Here is a 24,313-nt window from a genome sequence, read left to right on the forward strand (position 1 = left end):
TTTCAGAGCCCTTTCTGCAAGTAAAAACATATGTGAAACCCCAAGATGATGGATAAAATGAATAAAATGTAGAATGGGATGGGGCAGAGGAGCCCCAAGTCACTTCAGAACATAGTTAGAAAAGATAATATCTTGCCCTCATTTTATGAATAAAGACATTGCTGCCCAAAGATAGAATTCAATTGTTCATGGTATATAGCTCATAATAGCAACACCTATAATAACAACAGCATTACCTAATACTTACCCACTGTGTGAAATACTGGTGTGAGTGTTTTATGTATAATAATTACTTTGTGATAATCCAAAGTTGCACAGGTAGTCAAGGAAAGAGCCAGGATTTGAACGAGGCATTCTGACTCGAGAGACTGTGCCAGAAATCACTATTCTATAAGCATTTTAGCCACATGGCCGGAATAATTCTAGTCCTCTAACTCCTAGGCCAAAATTACCTTCTATGATTTGCTTTATACTAGTTTTTTAGTTATGGATTCTGGACATGTTTCTTTAAGTGTTGTTCTGTGACTCATATTTATTTTTTCACTGCATACATTAGGCATTTAATGAAGACTTTTGATAAAATATTTGAATTCAGTGGGTAAGGAACAACTGCTTTTCACTTGAAACTTTGGTGAGATTTGACTTGGCTCACAAAGGCCACTGCATAAAGGCTAAATAGAAACATCAAGCCACATCCTTAATCACCTAAATGGAAGACTGCATTCCTGCCAAATCATGTCTGCAAAGAGGAAAGGCAAGCATCTTGGACAATGTTCTGTGCATGGTCATCTTTTAAGTCAAGTCCTGGCAGGGTAGAAAGTGGTTGTACCTTGTTAGTGTTCTGTACTTCTTTATCCAGAGTGGTGGTATAGGAAGGGTGATCTGGAGACCAGGAAGGCAAGAATTGGGTGACCATTTGCAAAGCCCAATTTTTCCATGTCCACCTTTCTATCTGGACAGTTGAATTCTACAGGAGAAATCACAAATTCCCCAAATTAGTGCCTACTGTACATTCATGGTCCCTTCCTCAACTCAGGCTATCCTTCATCATGTCCATAGTCACTCATCATCAACCCTGACAAGAAACAAGAAGTGCCGCTTCTTCTCTGTTATCAGCAACACCATCCACCCTTGTGATCAAGCCAAAACTTGGTAGTCATCTTTTATTTTTTTCTCACTCTGTCACCCAGGCTGGAGTACAGTGTTGCAATCTCGGCTCACTGCAACCTCCACCTCCTGGGTTCAAGTGATTCTCCTGCCTCAGCCTCCCAAGTAGCTGGGATCACAGGCACATGCCACCATGCCCAGAAAAAAAATTTTTTTTTTAAGTAGAGACAGGGTCTCACCATATTGGCCAGGCTTGTCTCAAACTCCTGACCTCAGGTTGATCTGCCTGCCTCAGTCTCCCAAAGCGCTGGGATTACAGGTGTGAGCCACTGCGCCCGGCCTGGTAGTCATCTTTGACTCCTTTTTCTCCCTCCACACCATCATTGAGACAGTCACTATGCCCTACTATTCCTATCTCCTTCACCTCTCTTCAGTCTGTCCACTCCCCTCTGTTAGTCTACACTTTGTTTTGAGACAGCACCTTCCAGCCCATTCTTGGTGTAAGGAAGCCAGAGCTTTTTAAAACAGAATCGGGTCATCACACACACACACACACACACACACACACACACACACACACACCCTTTCTTAATGGATCTCCATAATATAAGCTTTGGGATAGAGTCAAAACTCATAAAATAGAAAACCAGTTTGTTCAGTGTCTGGCCACTGCTTTCCTCCCAGCTTCATATTTCCTCACTCGGATCCTAGATTCCCCTAAACTGTGGATCTCTACATACGCTGCATCCTGTCTGACTCTCTCTCTCGTCCCTACCTCTCGGTCAATACTTGGCAAATGCATGAGTGAATTTGGATGCAGGAGGAGAAGAAAGAAAAGACAGAGGAAGGAGGGATAAAAGTAACAATAATAACAACAACAAAAAACTTGGACATGTGGATGGAGGAAGAAAGTTTGTCCAAAGTAGAAAAATAGGAAATAAAAACAAAACAAAATCAAACAAGAAACAAACAAAATACAATGGCCGGGGCCTCAAAGCATTGTTTATAAGATCCTGGTGGCATATTTCTATTTTAAATTAAACTCTAGGGCATCAACTTCACTTGACTGGTCCCTAGTCAGCACTATAGACCTCAAAATGCCACCCAGCCACCCGGTGATCCTACAAAGCAAGGTGAGGGGTTGAAGCCTTGAGGACAGATCAGAGGAGTGGTGATTAAATCCAAGACTGAGTCTTGCTTCAACCTTGGGATTATATCAATGTACATTTCTATGAGACAGTGTCCTCTTGCCTTCTTACTGAAGCAAGTCATTGCCTATGTTAGCCCCCTTCTTCCCTGGACCTCTCCATGACACCCTGGGAAAGGTATACTTATTGATAACTTGGCTCCATTTCTTGAGGGATTTAGGTCACTTAATATGTAATGGCCCTTAAGAGAAGCCAGTTAAATTTGGGGCTGAACTGGTAAAATAATTACTATCTGCAACGTAGCAGCCCAGAGCACAGAGAAAAGAGTGGAAAGAACACGGAACGCCTATGTCATGAGACCAAGTGCTGCTATCCCAGCACCTTGGCTAGCCCCAACTCCCAGGTCTGACCTGCTTGCTGAAAGTTTGAAGACCACCCAAAGGCACTTTAGCAATTCATGTGAGCAAAGGCCTCATGAAGCTCCGTGTGGCAACACCAGTTTCCTGGGGCCAATGCTTCATGCCTATTAATGTGATAATCTGTTTTCAAACCAGACAGTTGAAGTGAGAAAGAAGAATGAGCAGAGATGATTCCCATTACCAAGGGCAATTTGATCCCTAATAGTAGCGGCAAATGTGAACAAACTCAATTCTTAACATACTTAATTTCATTCAGTGCTCACAACCCTTCTATGAAAGAAGTATCATCTTTATTATACAAAAGGGTGTGAAATTCAGAGAAGTAACATTTCTAAGTGTGATGGTTAATATTAGGTGTCAACTTGATTGGATTGAAAGATGCCTGGATAGCTGGTAAAATATTGTTCCTTGGTGTGTCTGTGAGGATGTTGCCAGAGGAGATTGACATTTGAGTCAGTGGACCGGGAGAGGAAGACCCACTGTCAGTGTGGGTGGGCACCATCCAATTGGGTGCCAGGGTAGCTAGAACAAAGCAGGCAGAAGAAGGTGGGATAACCTTGGCTGGGTGCAGTGGCTCACGCCTGTAATCCCAACACTTTAGGAAGCTGAGGCAGGCACTTGAGGTCAGGAGTTCGAGGCCAGCCTGGCAAACGTGGTGAAACCCCATCTCTAGCAAAAATACAAAACCCCATCTCTAGCAAAAATACAAAACCCCATCTCTAGCAAAAATTAGCCAGGCATGGTGGCAGGTGCCTGTAAACCCAGCTACTGCAGAGGCTGAGGCAGGAGAATTGCTTGAACCCAGGAGGTAGAGGTTGCAGTGAGCCAAGATTGCGCCACTGCACTACAGCCTAGGCAACAAGAGCAAGACTCCGTCTCAAAAAAAAAATGGAAGGTGAGATAACTGCTTGCTGGGCCTTCCGGCTGCCTTCTTTCTCCCATGCTGGAGACTTCTTCCTGCTCCTTCCACCCTTGGACATTAGACTCCAGGTTCTTTGGCTTATGGACTCTGGAATTTGCACTAGTGGCTTGCCAGAGGCTCTCAGGCCTTTGGCCACAGACTGAAGTCTGCATTGTCAGTTTCCCTGGATTGAGGCTTTCTGACTCAGACTGAGCCACTACCAGCTTCTCTCTTCCCCAGCTTGCAGACAGCCTATTGTGGGACTTTGCCTTGTAATAGTGTGAAGCCCATTCTCTCTAATAAACTCCCATATATATGGGAGTGTGTATATGTGTATATATACACACACACATACTAGCTGATGACAGAGGCAGAAAGTGATTGCTGGATTTCTTGGTTCCCAATTTGGCTCTTTCCTCACTATACCCTACTGCTTCCTGGACTCTTGCAAGCATGAACCTGATAGCCACAGTCATTCAACAGTTAATTCAACAACTGTGTATTGATCCCCTTCCAGGCATCAGGCACTGTGTTAGGCCAGTGAGGATACAACAGGTTCAAAACAGAAAACGTTTCTTATCCTGTGTGGGGGTCATATTCAATTGAAGAGACAGACATACAATCTTTCAGGCAGAGGGCAATACACCCTATGTCCTATGCAAAATAATAAAACAAAGCAAGGGAAACAGAGAGCAGTGGGGCAAGAGAATAGGTTTTGTTTTTCAAGGGTGGCCAGACAAGGCCTCTCTGTTGACACCTGGCTTTGAGCTTTCCAACGAAATCCATTTCCAACTTTGATGTATGCCTTGCTGGTACCCACAGTGCAGCAGCGGGCTGACAATGAGCACATTAGAGACAAAGAACAACCAGTAGGCATGGTGTTCCCATTGAGAAGGGAGGATTCAAAAGTAAGCCCCAAATATGCCACATCCTGCCATGGGGCAGTTTCACAAGTAGAATGGGGTGGTCACTAACTAGCTTGGCAAGCAGAGAGGATTTTTTGGTGACGGATCTGTCCCCAGCGAAAATGGCCCAATGACTCAGGAGTTTAAGGAAGCTGTCCGTGCAATCTGATTCTGCCTATGAATGCCTTCTGAATACCTTCTATCAGAAATATAATAGCTGGAGAACTGCAGGAGGAGAGCAAGGGGAAAGCCTTTAGACATGCTTCAAGATCTCATTGAAAATGTTTCCTTCATAGACTTAGGAGGTTATGTTTCTGGGAAAGCCACTAAAAGTAAAATAAGAGGAAGATTCTGTTCATGCCTTAGAAACAACATGGAAGTCCATTCCTGTCCAAGGACCAGAAAAAAAAAACTTTAAAAATAGAAAGTGACAAATATAATCTATTTCATAACTAAAATGCAATATATCTGTACATTGTGTAGTGCAAGTTTTTAAAAAAGATTTAGCAATCAAATAAATCAACAACAAAGAAAACAATTTCCCAGGTACATACTTCCCGGGAACACATTTCTGTATTTTACTACTGAAATCACCCTCAGAAGAGTTCTGTGAGGCTGAGAGCTCAAGGAGAAGCACCTGACAGGGTCAGTGCCTGAAGCTGGGAAATAAGGATGCAAAACAGACAGGGAAGGGCAGCGAGAAGCTGCCAGACGCCCAGAGCCAAGAAGTTTTGTGCCCAGGGTGACAGGAAGCAGCCTGGTTGAATGGTGTCACTTGCCGTTTGCTGCAACGCCATAAGTTCTACGGTAGATGAAATTGGCAGGAATCATGCAAGAAGCTCACACTCCCTCTGTATCTTCACCTCTCCCTCCCATCTCCACTCCTGTTCCTGGAGACTGTCAGATCTGCTCTGAAGTTAACCTCCATCTCAGCTCAGGATTCATCTCCTCCTGTCTCCTAATTAGGCTCCTTCTCCCTCAGCTGGTCTCTCCCTTTCAATTAGTCTTCCTCCCATTTTAAGGGAAAGAAAAAAAGAGAGAGAGAACTTTCCTTGGTCCTGCTTTCCCCTCCAAGCTGGCATTCCATATCTCCACTTTGCTTAATTGCCAGGTTGTAAAGAAAGGTTTCTGCACTCACTGTCTCTCCTTCCTACTCTCCACCTTCTTTAACACCCACAGTCAGCTTTCTGTTCCCACAACTCCACAGAAACTTCTCTAACTGCTGAATGTGTCAACTTGTTTAAGCCTTTAGCCTCTGCAGTTTTGTCACTGTAACCATTACTTAGACTCAGCCCCTTAAAACTTTCACCTCATTTGGCCTGCATGACTCTGTCCCTTGGTCTTCTCTAAAGCCTTCTCATTTTCTTCCCAGTCCCAAACACCACCACCACCACCTTCATTTTTCACTGGTGGAGAAGAGACGAGAATCACCAGACTCACTGGTTGTTTTGGGGTCACACACTCCTTTGAGACTCTGATGGCAATGTTAGAGTCTCCCCAAAATGTCATTTGATTGATACATATTCACATACACACATATGTATATACATATGTAAACATTATCTCAAAAGGTCCCTAAATTAAGAAGAGCCTCTGTCACAGAAAATAGCTGTTTTTACAAAATGTAACTATGATGTCATGTGGCTGATCCTCACTACACTTAAACCATACATTTCTGGTGAGTCCTCGACATTCAGAGGTGCTATAATAGAATAAAACATTTTATCAGAAGGCTGATCCCAGGATTCTCATCCAGTTTTCACACCTTAAAGGCTATATGATCTTGGGCAATTCACCTCTCTAAACCAAAGTTATCTCCTCTATAAAAATGGGTATTATAATTTCTTCTTAGCCTTGCGGGATTGTTGTAAAGATTAAATAAGATCAGGAATTTGAAATACTTTGCAAACTTCTAAGTATTACAGAAATGATCACTGTCAAAATCATTGATCAATATCCTTGGAGCTGCAGTGTGTTGGGGAAGAGGGGCCAGGAGGGTGTCAACATTGGGTTTTAATCCCATCTTGGGCACCACATTGTGATTTGACCTGGGTCCATGTCCCAGTTTGTAGCCTGGAGATGATCATAGGTATCTTAGCTACCTCATAGAGCTAGTCTGAGTATCAAATGAAATAATGAATGTGGAGGGACTTTGCAACTCAGCAAGACTAGGGCACCTGCCATTTCTCATCCTCTTCTTTGTCCCTCTCAATGTGCATTAATTGAACTCTGTGAGCCAAACAGAGTGAGCCTGCTCTGACAAGAGTCTCACTATGCCTGACGATGGAGCATTCCTACAAAATAACTCTAGAGTCAAATTAGACTCCAGTGAGTTAATCATGGATAATATAATTATAAGAAGCCGCAATAAATTGATAATAATTGGCTACTTATTGTTTTTTAAAAGGGGGCATGGAGAGACAGAATACAGTGTACAAGAAAGATTATCCTTTGTAGAAATAATCACTCCTCCTGATCACTTGGCCTATATTGGAACCCACCCCAAGGAGTGCTGCTTTCTCTCTGGCATGCTGGGTTGCTATAAAATGCTTTCTTGAAATCCTTAACTTGAAATCCTGCCCTTATCCTGACGCATGAGTGTTAGTAACCTCTAGCAGGTTTCCAGTTCCTCAAGAAAGAGCATGGTGGTCAGAACTGTTGCACATTCCTTGTTCCCAGCCCCTTCTTTACTTCACTGCACCCAGCTAAGGCTCAGAACATAAAGGTCAGGGGCAAATGCAAACAGACCAGCAAAGTTAAAGTGGATCCGTCTCTGCCTTTTCACCAGGTTCTATCTGGTTTCGGGAAGAGGTGGGATTTTCACAGCACTATAAGAAGGAAGGGATCAGCTATTGTCTTGTGAGAACAAGCCTGGTCACTGTCAGATAAGATAACATAGCAAGAAGTATTTCTCAAAAGGACCTCCTTTGCAGGGGTGAGGAAAGACAAGGGTCTGGGGCTCCACATACAAGGGCAGGAAGAGAGGAAACGGAAGAGAAGCTAACATTACTGAGCTAAGGACATTACCTATATTATTTCATTCAGTTCACTCAACAGTGACCTCTAGTATGTGTGTATTGTCCCGTTTTACCAGCAAAGAACCTGAGGATCAAAAAGGCTACAACTTGCCCAAGATCACACAGAGAATAATGAACAGAGAAGCCTCCAAATGCCAGACTATTTTGACTCTGGCAAACTGGCTCGCCAAAGGTGAGGACAGCCAGGAAAAGAGAGTGACTCTCTACTTATGTCCTGTCCATCAACACTCCCCTTATAAGGGACCTGTGATTATGATGAGGGCCACAAACTATGAGTAAGTCAGGGCCAACCTGAGACTTGAATCGTCCACTTACCAGCTTTGTGGACTGAGTCCTTAAAATATATTAATAAAGTGAACATAATATTATCTCTCTGGAAAATGTGTAAGTTGCTATGTAGTTCGAACACAATGCTTTTTGTATAAATGCTTCATCTCCCACCTGCATTAGGCTGCATTGCCAGGTAGAGAAGTGTCATTGTCTCTGTTGAACAGGGTGCAGGTGAAGGACATGTCCCTGGCAAAGACGCAGAAGAGCAAGGGCCATAGAGTTGCCGGGACACTGGGCAAGGATAAAGTTAGCTTTAGAGTACCCAGAACACAGTCAAGGTCCGATAATGAATTACCCAGTCAGAGCAGGACTGGAAGTGACAAGGGATTCCTGAAAGGTTTCTCAACACTTTCCCCCAGATCAGAGTGGTCCCAGAGTCTTGGGCAGAGCTACATCTTCCCATGGTGGGGCAAGTGACTTCTGCTCTGGGGAAAAAATCAATCATGAAGGAGGAAGTCCACAAGTCTTGGCTAGAGCAAGAACATCATGGGACATGAGCTCCAACTCTGATTTCTTTCTCTTATCCTTGGATGTGATATCCTGGTTTTATGGCTCTTGAGAAAAGTATAAGCTCCTAGAGGTAATGGATTCTATAGTAAATGTTATTGGATTTTTCACAGGGCTTAGAGGAGCATAGAACTCAAATAAGTGGTCCCTAAAGGCAGGATTCCGTGGCATCTGTCTGTGAGTTCCCATAGTTAACTTTTCCCATAGTGACTTTAGTGTGGGGCAGAAGATGCTGGAAGACTTGTGAAACAGGCAGATTCCCAAATTCCACCCTGAGAGATATAGATATGGGAAGATTAGGGGTGGGGTTGTTAAACTCACTAGTTGTTTCCAATGCAGTTGATTCTTGGGGGGAAACCTTTGAGAAACTCTCGATAGTCTATTGTTTCACATATCATCTTGAACTAAAGTTAATTGTTTAGAGATTAAGCTGCCTCCATGAGAACATAAGCTCCTCCAGGGCAGGGTCTGTGCCATCTCATCCCGATAACCCAGAGCCTAGCAGATCACCTGGCATGCTGTAGGTGTTTGGTTGGACTCAACAGAACTGGAAGACCATAAAATGCATCTTATTCCCATAGGAACAGTTCCATGTCTAGGATTTGTGTTGTGGACAAGGGTCAGTATATCCTCATATATCATAAACATGGGCAACAATATTGCACCATGAGATGCTAGAGTGATCAAGCTGAAAAGTACCCTAATTCATTCTTTGACATTCATAAAGCAAAGGAACAGCTCCGGACCTCTGCAATCACTGGGAATAGTAAGATTATGCTCCAAGAAACATTCTGTGACAGCGCATCTAGTCAATGTAATAAAGTTTACCTTACAGTCACTTTGTAGATAGGAGAACTGAAACATAAATAAGTTAACTGACACATTCAATGTTGCATCATGAATCAGCATCAGACCCAGAATTCAGACCCAGGATCCTGGATTTTCTAGGTGGTGCTTCTTCCAAACCACAAGATTCTGATAAGGACCTGTGTGTCCTATGTGTCCTATTTCTGGTTTTTTTTTAAAAAAAAGAATGATCAATAAAATATTTTCTTTTGTAATGCTTCTACTGCTTGCAACAGGGAAATTTATCACAAGAAGAAGGCATCATTTTAAAGTTCCATGGGCAGCTCTTTCCAGAGATGCGGTCCATGGAAAGTCTTGCCCAGAGACCCTTGGAATTCTAAGAAGGAAATAAAGTGAGAGTTAATTAAATGTGTAATTAATGTTGATTGTGGCAAGCATGCTTCTTTTAGGTCAGATTGATGCTGCAGGGGAGTGATAGTATTTTTGATTGTTGTGTGTGTTTTTAGGATATTAGGGCCCTTGTCTAAGCCCTGGGATTTTTACTTAGAGTCAGGCTTTGAGATTAGGGAACAGGCTATGGTGGGCTTCAGGGAACAAGCTCTACAAGGGGTCTCTCCACATTATGTACATTAACCAAAATGGGGTCATCCCATGCTCTGTGCTTACTGAGCAAGTTTCCCTTCAGCACTGCCACATCCCTCCCCAGCCAATGCTTAACAAATCACACCAACGTGACTAACTCAATGTCTGGTTCTTATTTTTCCTCCTTCCCTTTTCTGTTTGCCATTGTAACCCTCCTGTCTTAATGCTTTTCTGCCTCTTCAGGAATTTTGACTATTCCATCAAGCTTTAGTCTCTGCAAAACACATTCCTATTAGTCCGTTCTCAGACACAATCTCCACTTTTTCACCTTATGCAAAGCTCCACGTACTCTTTCTTGGCAACTCTAGTTAAAATGCTAAATTACAGAGGTGGGCAGACCCTATTGATAGTAGAGAGACTGGTGCCTCTCTCTTCTTGCCTACCTTTGCTAATGGCTTGAAAATAAATCTCTCCAATACCTCACCTGCTGATCTGCTGTGGCTTAATCAGCCTGGTAGATTCAGAGTAATTATCCCCATCAAAGACCGTGTTCTCATGATGCTTCCCACACCACTGGAAGTAGGTAAAACAGAGAGGAGTTTATCTATTTTGCAGATTCTGAACCTCAGGATCAAAGATTCAGCTGACTTACCCAAAGTTAGTAACAGAGCCCCTTCCAGAACCATCGCTCCCTGTCTCCTGGTCTAATGGTCATAAGTCCTTATTTCTCTCTGATCTTGCTCTTCCTATGGCTAAAGTGCACTCACAAGGGTGACTGATGTGTCCTCAGTAAGATGGAAGGGAAGGAGGAGGGAATCTTTGTTTTCATCTCCTGGAATGTTCCAATAGTTCCAGCTGTGGCTACAGTTCATGACTGCAGGGATTTTTTGCTTGTTTATTTTCTTTTGAAAGATTCTATCTAGATTCCGGCAAACTTTCCAGCAAACAGTACTTTGAGGCAGCTGGAAAAGGGAGGGCTCTTCCTTCCCTGTCATATGTCCTTAAAATAACAACAGGGGAGGAAAGCCCACAGTGTCCCCTTAAGGTACCAAGGATAGCATAATGAATTTGCTAATCATAAACAGTTTGCTCCTGAGTTCCAAATGATATGGTAATGAATTGCCAGTGAACCATTTGCCAGACCACAGCCATATGGTAAGGGATGGGACCCTGGTACATAGTAGCCATACTGTGGGTTTGTCTGCATAACTGTTCCCATCCAGAACCTTCCCATCTCTATGGCTGCTAGTTAATATCCTGTTTAAGCTTCTGTTGTCAAACTAATCATTTGTTTGCCTTATGTAGATAAGTCTTTCTCTTATCTGGTCAGTAATAGTGACCATTAAGAAATGAAAATGTGTTTGAATCCACATAAAAATATTTGAGTTACACATCTTGCATTACCCAGTGGATACCTGGGCCTGGCATCACTAGCCTGTGGAAGCAACTCAATCCAGGAACTTATTAAAACCAACAAATTATCATCTTCCCCTACAGAAACACAAATGAGGATGCAGTTTATTAATTTCCCCATTGTTCTTCCTTTCTGTGGATATTACTCTAGTTGGATCTTTAGCTATAAAATGTGGATTTTATTATAATAGCGATGATAATAAAAATAACTAGGAGAAGAAGGAGATTCATTTATCAGAATAAGGCATCCTTTCAAATACACACTCCCTCTTGATTTGATGAGATGGTGAGATTTGGGAAAGAATCTGCTGTTTCGTTGCTGCCTTTGTTGGTTTCCTTAGCAGTTACCCAATGGGGCTAGAAAGAAAGTTAGGAAAGGAAAAATAAAAGTAAAGTGACTCTAGGATCAAAGGGAAATGAGGACCTATGATGAGTAAACAGCAAAGCAAATCGGAAAGAAACAATTTTATGAGGGATTCGGAAGTACAGCAGGCTAGGGAGAGGCTGTTTGGATAGTCCAGTGTGCATCCAGTGTCTTACATGCCTCACCACCACCACCACCAAGGGCAGACAGGGAGATGGGGCAGGGATTGTCCCTCTGTCCTCCTACCCCCTGCCACATCCTTGTGACAGACTTTAACAGTCTTTTTCCACCAAGACTGCCTGCTATCCATGTAAATTCATTTTCCTTTCATAACGACGTTGAAGAATATGGGAAAATGGAACCAAAAAAGAGGGAAGACGGAGTGGGTGAGGAGCCCACAGGGTAATATTCCCTGAGAATGCTCCTGGGTTTCTTGCTTCCTATAGGACCCAGCAGGAACAATCACTCTTTCACAACTTTCTGGGTTTTCCCTGCATCCCCACATACCTCACCCCAGAAACAGCCAATGTGCTAATTGCAAGGTCAGGCCAGTGTCTTACGTGGCATCTGGGACATGGTATAATGCAAACAGATTTCCATATGTGGTCCCTTCCAGTAGTCCTCGGCCCCCCGAGCACCCACACCACGTGAGAACTCAGCTTCTCAGGAGACGCTGACATTTTAATTGGAAGCATCTGTTGCCTTTTCTGTTATTTTTGGCCAGGTTTGGTTTATTTGTATGAGCCGATGTTTGTGTACAGACCCGCCTACACGTTTCACAAAGCCTAGCCTTGCCTCCTCTCTCATTTTCTTCTCAAGTAGCTGACTGGGATGTGTGACAGGGCCACTTGCCTTCACCCTGTCCATTCTGATGTGGATTTCTCTCCGCAGAACTAGGGTGGGGAGGGAGGGCCAAGCTGAAAACTTCAGAGAAGCACCTTCTTGAAAAAGATGTTCTGAGGGAGGGAGGCTCACCGCTTCCTGCTTACTGCAAAGTGTCTGCTAGCCTTCCAGCAGGAGATTCTGCTTCCAGCTTCAAGGCTGCAGCCAGCTTTGAGGCTGCAGGGGGACCTTGAAGGTGTCAGGTCCAGTCCTGTACCCCTCCCAGCTCTGACTCACACACTAACTGAGGCCCCGTCCTCAAGTCTCTCAGGAATCCTGCTCCCAGTAGCCTTTGAGACCTGCCCTTCACTTTATCCTCACTTAGAAAACCCAACCTTCTTCTCCCCATCAAACCCAACCACCTCCACAGAGCCTTTTTCTAGTTGTCCAGTTAGCCTGACCACACACCAGCAGAGCCACTATCTGTCAGTAATCCAGTGGCAACTGGGTGTTTGCTGAATTCCGAGCTGTAGTGGGTGGAATCGTGCCCCATCAAAAAAATAGTTCTACACAGAACCTTGGAATGTGAATTTATTTGGAATAAGGATTTTTTGCAGACAAGTTAAGGCTCTCCAAATGAAATCATCCTAGATAGGGCGGACCCAAAAATCCAATAATGGAAGAGACAGAAAAAGACATGACAGAGAGAAACAAAGGGCATGTGAAGACAGGCAGAAATTGGAGTGATGCCACCACAAGCCAAGGAATGCCAGGAGCCACCAGAAGTCAGAAGTGGCCAGAAAATTTTTTCTCTAGTGCCTCCAGAGGGAGCATGGCCCTGCCAACACCTTAGTTGTGGATTTCTAGCTTCGGAACTGTGAAAGAATGAATTTTTCTTGTGCTGAAGTACCGAGTTTATTGGTAATTTGTCACAGCAGTCCTAAGAAACTGATATTCAAGCCCTGGGCTAGGGTACCATGGTGTACAAAATCCTAGGAATGAAGGGGAACTGGAATCTGCCCGAACATAAAGTGAGAGGACCTGACTTTCCTCCCCTGAGGGGAACCTGACTTACCCCCTCCTCAAGGGGATATCACCACTCACCAGCTGTATCCCCTGGAGGAGGTCACTTGAGCTCCCTGGCTTCACTGTCCTTTCCTGTACATTGAAGGAGATGGACAGAACAAGGTCTATGAATCCCTACAGCTCCAGTGTTGTCTTTTTTGTGTAAGAAAGGGAGATTATAACTACACAAGGTGATGACATCATAACCCCGGGTCCCCACTGTGAGAGGCACACTGAAATGAGCACTACAGACCCTAGGAGGGAAGGGTTCAAGTAGAGTCAGGGAAGGTCCTAGAGGAGGTGGTCTCTGAACTCAAGGGCAGGTTGCCAAAGAGGAGGAGTTGGGAGAGCTTTGATGACCGGCAGAGAAGTCAATGCGCAGAGGTCAGATGAGAGAGTGACAAGGAGGAAACAAGGCAGGCTGGAGCAGAGAGGACCACAGGAGCACCATGTCATGCTTCACCCAGAAATCAGTCTTTGGTAAGCTCTGCCCCATAACCAGGGTCTAGCATTGAGGGAAGTGCTTTCCTCCATGGGAGAGACGAGGCTGACCCTCAGGTCACACACATCCACATTAAATAAATATGGATTGAACACTCACTGTCACCCTGCAGTCCTGGGCACTAAAGAATCTGTGGGGACACAGACTCTGTCCTCAGTGGGCATACAATCTGATGGTGGAGGCAGCCTATTGAGCATGTAACTCTGTTCAGGGAAGTAGGTATCTTAGGCAGAAAAATGCACAGAGGAGCTTCTGCTGCCGTTTGGGGAGCTGGGACATCTTACTGGAAGAAGGGACTTTTAAGCTACTTGAGAAATGAATAAAATTGGCCAGTTGACAAGAATGGTGAGAGTGTCCCTGTAACTCTCCCTCATGTGAGTCCCATCAGACTCTCTTTGCTTACTGCAAAGTAAAATAAGGAAGCAGAAACATACAACAGGAATAGGAACTGTGAGAAAAGGTAAGAAGAACCAACTAGAAAAACATGGCAATCTGGGGCCATCTGGCAATGGGGCAAATATCCCTGAACAAACAAGAGCCTGCCACGTACCACTCTAATCCTATAATGCAAGCTTAAAATAGATTCCACGTACTCTGCTTATCTCAAAGGTAAGAAAGACTGGAATACTTAGAAACACCATCATCCAACATGCTCAACAGAGGCATCTCAGAACTCAAAAATTGTTTTGCATAGATCTCATGTTCTAGCTGGGGCTGACCTCCTGAGTCTTCCTGTGTTGACTTTTTTACAGGCTAGTCTTCACTTGGGTTCTTGCTGTGACTCTTCTCTTCCTCTATTAGTATTTGGAAGAGGGCAGGGCCTTTGATAAGGTTTGATTGTATCCCCATCCAAATCTCATCTTGAATTCCCATGTGTTGTGGGACGGAACCCAGTGGGAGATCATTGAATCATGAGAGCAGGTCTTTCCCATGCTGTTCTTGTGATAGTGAATAAGTCTCATGAGATCTGATGATTTTAAAAAGGGGAGTTTCCCTACACAAGCTCTCTTCTCTTGTCTACCGCCATGTGAGATGTGCCTTTCACCTTCTGCCATGATCGTGAGGCTTCCTTAGCCATGTGGAACTGTAACTCCATTATACCTCTTTGTTATGTAAATTCCCCAGTCTCAGGTATGTCTTTATCATCAGTGTGAAAACAGACTAATACAGCCTTCATCTTTTCTTTGCTTGCCAGCCTACTAATGGGTGCTCAACTTTCTACAAGATGTTTCTGTAGAATGGCCAGTGTCCTTTAGATGGGTCACCCAATCTTCTGGAATCCTCCATTCTGATGGGCCACTGGAAGCTGTCTGACACAGGCCCAGTCCCTCAACTGGACTTTATCAAAGGCCTACTAGGTTCAAGGCATCATGCACACACAAAAATGCCTACTCCAGAGAATTAACAAACTGGTCTTGCAAATGAGACAAAAATATGTAAACATGTAAACAGAATTACAAATTATCAAGATATTGGGGGGTGACAGATGACCTTTGAGTTGATTTCATGGATAAAAATGCCAGCATCCCCCAAACCTTCAGATCCATCTGAGGCAAAATGCTAGGATAGAGGACCCATGGCCCCGAACTCAGGGACTTCAGATGGTCATGACTCTATCCTGGAGCCTCCTGTATAGCCAGTGGTATTGCAAGCCTTTGGAAGAGTCCAAGAAGTAGAAGGAAAATGAAGACTCTATGTGTCCCTTCATGGGATACCTTGCCCAGTCTTACCCAACTCATCTGTGGATTCAACTGTTTCCATCACATCCCTCTTTGTAGATAGGGACACAAGAGGAGATGGACCAAATCTCCATGTCTCTGCCTAAATTTACCTCAGTCATCTCCTCCCTATATATATATATCTCTCTCTGTCTTTCTGGCCATCAATACCTGCTTGTCTCTCTGTCTTTCAAATTCTCCATAAGTTTTCTTTCTGTGGTTTTCTCTCTCGCTACCTCTGTCTTTCTTTCTCAGTCTCTATCTGTTTCTGTTACATACACATAAATGTTTTTCAGGGAAACCTACTTCTCTTGTCTCAGTAAGCCTCAGTTCTAGTTTATTAGCATGAAAGCAATCAAGGTTTAAAAGAAAAAAAAAGACATTTACAGAAAAGCCCAGATATGGTTGTGACAGCATTTCAGGTCATGGAGGGGACAGGGAAGGAAAAATAAACTGGGAAGAATGGAAAAGTTGAGACTGGGAAGCCAGGTCACGTGGTGTCGGCAATCTGCCACTCAAGTGGCCGCCACTCTGCACCCTGTGGGCCCCCATCCCTGCCTCCCTTGGATGGTTCTTGAGGGAGGTTCCAGGGGCCAAAGCCCTTGAGAAGTTCCATTGCGATGAACTTTGTTTGTAGAGATGTCTGACCCAGGGTCCCACACTGTGACTTCTCTATGGAATGCAGAGTTCTGTAGGTCACGGACTGGACCTCTGCTGCATAGAGAAAGGAGCATTGCTAGTTCCATGTTAGAACCTGAGAGACCTTGGAGAGGATCCCATCCATCCTCTGCCTAACAGAGGGGGAACCTGAAATCTGAGTGGAGGGGTTGCCCATAATCCTACCCCCTGTTAGGGGCAGAGCCAACCCCCAAACATTTCTCCCTCACCTCCTCACTGTCCTTCCCAGGCTCCAGGCTCAGTTTCTTCTTTGATGGACAACTTCAAGTGAGACACTTAACCTCTTTGAGCCTCCGAGTTCTTATCTGTAAAATTAGGGGCATGGAAGTGAGCATTTTGGATGGCTTCTTACAGGTGCTAGGTGTTTTTTATAATTATTCTCACACTTAAATGTGACAATAGATTTGTGTTTTACAGTGATCATTACAATTCCCGTGTGATAGGGGAGAAAAAAATGAGCCTGCCTGAGTTAAAGTAAACTCCTTAAGATCATGCAACTTATAGTGATTTATCTGTGCCCCCAAGCCATACTAAGCGTAGGTTTGATGGAAAATGAGAAGGCATATAGAACAAAAGACCAGGCTCTCCTATACTCCCAGGCCCCTCTATGCGGCTCCTACTGTGGAGGCAGGGAGTACCCCCAGTCCAACCCTGCCACCAGTGGAGTGGTGCCCACAGGAGGAGAGCCTGGCCCAATCTTTCATGAAATGTCACAATATTGCCTTCCCCTTTGCCTGCTGATCAGGGTCCTGCCTCCCGAAAGTGATCTAAGCCAATGCCCCACCCAGAGGCAGAATCAAAAGGCATTCAGCCATGCTCCCCATACTTGGGTTTCTACCCACCAAGAGAGAGGCATAGAGATGCCCAAAGCCCCTCTCAGAACAGCCAGCTGATCCCATCATTGAGAGAACTTGTTTGGAGAGGTGACAGTTCCCTAGCTTGTTCTTGTCCTGCTTACATAGCAGAGCAGCATTTCCAGCTGGCATTTGCAAAGGCCACTCACCTCACTTTGCATTCAGGACTCTTCCCCACCAGCCAATGCTCAGAGCGGCTGCACTGTTAAATGTGTCTGTACACAGCACTCACACATGCACACCAAATGCTGTTATTTTTAATAAGACTTCTTTTTCCCCCTCCTCTCCTGAAAATCCAAGAGAGTCCTCTGCAGGGCAGAGGCCAAGAGGGCAGCCATCCACATCATATGATTTGCAGACAGCAGAAAGGTCCCCATTCCTAGCTCCTGTGTTAACTCCCCTTTTATTGTTGTTTTTTTTTTTCTTTTTTCCCAGCCTTCTGCAAGGGGCATTATCTGGCCCAGACATCTTTGCACTTGACACATCCTTGGCACTTGTTTCTATTTAAAGTAGCACTTTATTATGTATAGCCTTACATTATTATTTCACTATTTACTCTGTGAGAAAATTTCCTCCCCAACTAGGTTATAGCTCCTATGGGGAGAATATTGATACACCTCTATATTTTGGGGCAGTGGATCTCTGAAATTCTAGAATTTATATAGTAGCTTAAACATTAATTTTTCAGACTCTCTGACATCACTCAGGAGTGGATCCTTTTGGGATCCACTAGAAGACCCTTGTCCCCTAAGTCGACTCTTACTCCTCCCTTAAGGTCTCCTTGCAGTCTGTTCTTTATTATATCCCTTCCCTGGGCTCACTCCCACCACCCTTAGTACACACCTTACAGATTACCTTATCACAGTGGTTGATATTTAGCTGTTAAATGTCTAGCTGTCTCTCCATTTGGAAAGTGAGCACCTTGAAAGGTGAGTAAGTGCCATAACCAGGAGAAGCTTGCAGGATGAGCTGGGGTCTCAGGTGTATGTGTTTGAGAAAGAAGGAAGTTGAAACTCCATGCAAAGGGAAGAGGAAACTAACCCAAGTGTCCCAATTTCTACCCATAGGAGTTCTTCCATTTGTGTCAAGTACTGCTCCCTGGAAGGGTCCTTATAAAAAGTACTTTGGATGAAGAGTACAGATCCCAAGGTGCTTGGTGATACCACATAGGGTTCAAGCCTCCATCTGCACACCAGGGAGTTCACTTTAGGAGATAAAGCACTATGGCAAGAAAATATTCAGAGGAGGAGCAGTGTTTGAAGACAGGTAGACTGTGGCATCAAGGCATTGACCCTGAAGAAAGAGGAAGGTAGAAAAATGGGCTCTCAGCTCTCAGGGAAGGAACCTAGGCAGAGCCCAGGCAAACAGACTAAAGTTTGAGGTGCTATTCCAAGCCCAAATTGGAATAAAGATGCTATACGGGTAAACCAAGGCAGGAGCCCAGATGCATGTACAGGAGCACATTTCAGCAGAAAGAGAAATGCTTGGGAACTATACACCAATATCCATGGAGCATCCCTGGGCAACAGATGAATTCCAGTCCCCATCAGATGGTGGAGGTGAGGGTCCCAAATGAGTTCTTGTCCTCTTCAGATATAGCTCAGGAATTAGGAGTGAACCAGACTAGCATGGAAGGAGTGGAGAAAAAAAAATCAAAGTCAGATGGGCGATACCTAGGCCAGGGAGAAGAGTCCTTTCTCAATTTTACACTGCCATACCCAGAAAATTGCCTGATGCATACTGAAGAGTCAAGAGAAATTCGTTGGAGTACAGTTTAAAAGAGAGAGAGGCTTCCAGATGCCTTTCCATCATTTTGGCAGGTAACTCCCTGCTTTCCTGGTCAGCCCTTGCTTACTGGAACCCCTTCATCCAGTGCCACAGAGAAAGTGCAATTCCCCTCCTGCACTGCTGCTCATTACCAAGAAAAATGACAGCTTGATGGTCTTCCAGCAAGAGAGAACAATCTATTTCATTTGGAAGTTTGGTAATTGATTAGGGCAATAGATTTTCTTCACGGCAGCCTCCCCGGGAGAGTCTGGTGAGGGCACAAGATTTACATACATCAGACTCATTCTGCCTGCAAAATCTGTCTTAGAGGATGAGATCACAAGGCCATTACTGGATTGGGGGAGCTGGAAGGGTGGGAAGGCAGAGCGGAATTCCCAGACATCATTTCTCAACAACCAGTACCGTGGCTAGTTCAGAATGTTTTCAAGTACTTTCTGTCAGTAACTTGCAGGTAAATCCAAGGTTCTGTCTACTCAGGGTGTGATCAAGCAAGTGATTCTTTGGGAGTCTCTGTTGACCAAGCTTCTGAATAGATGGGCCCCAGAAACTTACTATTAGCCTATGTCGCCACCAACAATGGCTACCCTATTCTGTGGCTGCACCACAGCCTCAGTGAAGCAGTATCCTGAGAGTTCATATCATGGGGTTACCTTGAAGGTCATCAGGGCCAGCTTTTAGCAAACACTTGTTCTCTACCCAGACTTCTTCTGGAGCATATCTTCATCTTATATACCACCCTCTCCCCAGATTTTACTTCTAACTGTTTCTGTGTGCCTCTGGATCAAAATCTGCTGTACAAAATCTTTCAAACCTGTCATTTACCTTATGTGAGTATAAATCATGATGTTCCCTTTCTCAGAGAAACATTTATTTTAAGCCTTATTGCCCAATATGTGATAAAGAAATTTCCAGCATCATTGTATTGATGAGAAGTTAGAGGGAATGTATACCAAGAACAAAGCATATTTTTTAATGCTACTTACATTGGAATGATACTACACACTCCATTGTGTAATGGCACTTCATTTCTTTGGCCACAACACCACCTTCTAAATTAGTTGAGGCCAATAGGACTGTAATCAGAAGTTGACTATGATACATAGAAGTTCGAATGTAGCCCCAAATGTAAAGGTTGAAGGGTAAGAGTGTTTAGATTTTATCCATATATACATAAAGAATTTGTGGATTAACTGTGCCTCTATTGCCTGGCTCCAGATGTCCCAGCATTCTCAATAAGAGTTAGGGCTGTGGCCCCACAAATAGTTGGGACACAAAGACATATCTCTGGGGTGACCTGAGGATATGAGATACTCTGTTTCATTCTTACTGTACCGACTCAGACCCATAGTGGAGGAAGTTTCTCTCTTGATCAGCCAAAAATGGACCCAGTTTCCACAGAGACCCCACAGACTAAGGAAACATCTCCACCTCCTTCTCCACCCAACACACAGAGTGCTCTGCCTGGAATAGTGAAAAATTCTGCCATTCATGTTAATTTTCAGGTAGAGATCCTACCCTTTCTAACTTACAGTTGCTAGTTTCATCTCTGGAACTAAAATGTTGGTCCTAATCAAACTAATAGAATCAGCCAGCAGATGGAAAAAAACATTTTTTCCAAGGATGATATCATGGAAGTTGTATTAGGCCATTCTTACACTGCTATAAAGACATGCCTGAGACTGGGTAATTTATAAGGAAAAGAGGTTTAATCAGCTCATGGTTCTGCAGGCCATACGGGCTTCTGCTTCTGGGGAGGCCTCAGGAAACTTACAATCATAGTGGAAAGTGAAGGAGAAGCAGACACATCTTCACATGACTGACAGGAGAGAGATAGCATGCAAAGGGGAAGATGCTACACACTTTCAAACAACCAGATCTTGTGAAAACTCCACCATGAGACAACACTACAGGAAAGGTGCTAAACTATTAGAAACCACCCCCATGATCTAATCACCTCCCACAAGGCCCCAACTCCAACATTGGGAATTATAATTCAGTATGAGATTTGGGTGGGGACATAGAGCCAAACCATATCAGAGCTAGAAAATCACGTAAAACTGGCCTTGTAGATGAACTTGAGGTATTAGAAAACGCTGTGGATCTATTAGAAAATGCTGTGGATGCCTACATTAGGTGAGCATCCTAACGTAGACCTGACCTATATTCCTTGGTAAGCATAGGGTAATATTAAGAGGCATACCTAGCAATCAGCAAACTTTATTGAGCATCTATGTGTGCAAGCTTTCATGCTATGAAGGATACAAAGATGAGTAAAGCCCAACTTATACCCTCGAAATGTAGATGGGGAAACACCCATGTAGTAACTACCACAAACTCACTTTTGCTTATACTGCACTGGGTGGCTATTAATATATCCATTAATATCCATAGAAATGTTAATTGAAATATTAATAAATTTATTTCTACCTATCATGGCTACATTCTTTCCCCTGTTCCACATTTTGTCAAATAGAAATTCAAGTACCAAGTTCAATGATTCTCTTGAAACATAATAAGAAAATAAGAACCCCATGAAGCATCCTGACAGCACTGACTTTTCCTGGAATAGGTGGAGGAGAACATGCTGACTGAGCAGACTTAGCATACCACTCACACACGTTAAAGAGGCCTGCAGTATGTACCTGGCATGACAACAGTGTCTGACACTAAGTAGTTTGTGGATAAATATTTGTTCAAATGAACGATTAAAAATGGAAGACTTCAAGTGTTTATAATACAACTATGAAATCTGGATATTATGGTTTTAAAGTAACTGCTTTGTCATACTGACTGTAGCCTCACTGAGCTAAAATGAATTTTAAGGAGCAATGATTATAGAGAGTGTAGACAGTGTCAATTTGGCATCAAAAACATGGGTTTTAAGCTTGATTAATACTAACTAGCTGGGTTGGCCTTGGGCAGGTCTTTTAATCTTTCTGAGCCTCCATTTTCTCATTAAGTAGACTGCGAAATGGAGCACAAAGGAATCAACAGAACCAGTGGGGGTTAAGTTCGGATTGGGGGCACCAGGAGACACAATGCTCTGAGAAAGAAGAGATCAGCACGTGGGCTGCTGTGAGCGTAGAAAGCTTCACATGGGGATGGAACTTGAGCCTTGAAAGGTGAGCAGGATCTAGAAAAGAAGAGGAGGTCCCACTCTGCAGTCAGGAAGGGAAGACAAAAAGCACGCATAGCCCAGCCAACACTCGGGCAACCTGTGCAACTCATCCCTGTGGATGTAGACACATCGGGCCCGGGAGAGCAGGCCTGGGCAAAGGAACAAATTGGTGCAATCATTGGGTTTGTACTTCAGAAAACCATGCATCACAAGAAACAGAACCAGAGAAAGAAGGATTCAGACAAGCTGTTCCTGTAAATGAAGCAGGGCCTGCTTTGCATGCCTGCATGCCCTCCTTGAAGTTATCCATGGAACATAGCTTCAAATACCCAAGCCATTGTGGTAACTATAGGAATTACTAACTGTAAGAACTCAAGTTGATAGTGTGAAGTTTTAGTATTAATAACTATTTGAGCTAACCATTAATATTTGTACCTAAATTTCTTTTCTGAAATTCTCCATACAAAACTTAATCTTTGAACTTTTAACTGGAGAGGAGCTCTGCTATACCAAGCATAAGGCTGTGTTGATGCTGAGGTCAGAGAGAAGAAAATGAACTCTCCATGATGTATTGAATATATAGTTTTTCCTTTATTTCCTTTCTCTCCCCCTCTCACTACTGTTTCCCTTCCTTCCTCCCTTCCATTCTTTCCTCCCTCCCTTCTTCCTTTCTTTCCTTTCTCTTTCTTTCAGCCAAAAGTTAATGTCATAGAATGGAAAGGTCACTTAGGTAACAGTTTGAAGACCTTGGTCCCCCTCCCAAATTTGCCGCTAAAATAAGTGTGTGAACCTGGCCAAGTCACTCTATTTCTCTGGCCTTCAGCTTTCTCATTTGAAAAAGGAAGGTCCTAGACAGATCTGTGATTTTTCAAGTGCTGCCCCAGGGACGAGAGTGGGAGAGAAAGATAAGAGATGGGCTTTCTGAATCTCTGTACACTCCTCAACCCAAAGAAGCAAACTTCTTACCTTTTATATGCAGGGGAGGAGATTCCATAATCATTCATTTGAAAAGAACACGGGGTTCTTTTTGCTGCTTAATAGGAAAAAAATTAGAAACCCACTGGCCTAGTTGATCTGGGCAGCACTTTCCCACTCCAGCATTGTAGGTTTCTCCTGTTCATTGATTTCTGCCACGTGAAAGACATTGTATCTGATGCTATAAGTAAAGATGGGAGAAGTACAAGTGTTGGCTCCAAGGAGCTCACTCAGCTTCAAGATTAACCAGTGGGGGTTAAGTTAGTGTTGGGGGCACCAGGAGACACACTGCTCTGTGAAGAAATAGATCAGAATGGCTGCTGTGAGCAGAGAAAGCTTCACATGGGAGTGGAACTTGAGCCTTGAAAGGTGAACAGTATCTAGAAGAGAAGAGAAAGCACTGTGCAGACAGAGAGGGCTATTTCTTCTCTCTCCAGGCTCTCACTGTGTGCTGTCTGTGAACTGGGCACAGGGACACAGAGGTGAATGAGACTGGCAGGGTCCCTGCTCTCCTGGAGCACAGTTCGGTGAGATGTGCACAACTCACCGAAGGACACAGAGGGCTCAGGGCCCACCTCCATCTTGTGGGCTTCATGATGAAGACAGAGCTTTTCCCACAGATTCATCTGCCTCTGGTTAGCTTAGGGAAGGCTGCCTGAGTCAGCAGCAGGGCAGACTAATAACCTCCCCAAGTAACTTCTCATGAGACGTGGCCCTGGCTGATTGAGTTTGGCAGGAATTCTGAGACATTCCAATATCTGCACAAAGGGCAGACCCTCGCCCCAGCCAGGCTGACCTCAGCCTCCCCCCTCCCAATAGATAATTACGCCTCTAGGTCTCCAAAGCAAGCCCTGTTGTGGGTAACCCTTGGAAGTGACATACTGTTTTCTGATGGGAATTAAAAGGTCTAGAGTGGCCAAAAGGCTTCTCAGCAGGAGGGTTTGTTATTCTTTTAATTGTGGCATTAAACCTCAGGCTGAAATTGCATCAACATTCATGCTGCTATCCAGCTTGCCGAATTTGCTTCCTTTGACAGACTTTATCATGGCCAGGTCCAGTCTCACCCGGAGGTGAAGGCGGCCACCAATGCTTGGCTGGAAGTTGTAAATCTTGGAACTCGAGGAACTCCCTACCCTGACCCTCCCTCCAGGACTTTCTGTCCTTTTGGCTGATGCCTGGAATTCTACCTTTGGGACTTCAGGGCATTCCACTGAAAACTTTAATCTCTCTTTCCCTGGGAGAAAATATTAGCTTAAGTTCATAGGGGTACAA

At 44.1% G+C, this 24,313-nt stretch overlaps 1 long non-coding RNA gene across 1 annotated transcript in view; it reads right to left on the bottom strand.

Annotated features, from left to right (window-relative positions):
* The window catches only part of LOC134729251 (uncharacterized), a 71,103-nt gene extending 57,593 nt beyond the window's left edge, over positions 1–13,510 (bottom strand). Inside the window, exons 1-2 of the long non-coding RNA XR_010110155.1 lie at positions 13,448–13,510; positions 10,229–10,317 (exon numbers count right to left, since the gene is read on the bottom strand). This is a non-coding gene — a long non-coding RNA (uncharacterized LOC134729251). The remainder of the gene's footprint in view (positions 1–10,228; positions 10,318–13,447) is intronic.
* Between the last annotated feature and the right edge of the window lie 10,803 nt (positions 13,511–24,313).

The sequence above is a fragment of the Pan paniscus genome, chromosome 17, assembly GCF_029289425.2.
Source record: "Pan paniscus chromosome 17, NHGRI_mPanPan1-v2.0_pri, whole genome shotgun sequence".
In the NCBI taxonomy this organism is placed as follows: Eukaryota; Metazoa; Chordata; class Mammalia; order Primates; family Hominidae; genus Pan; species Pan paniscus.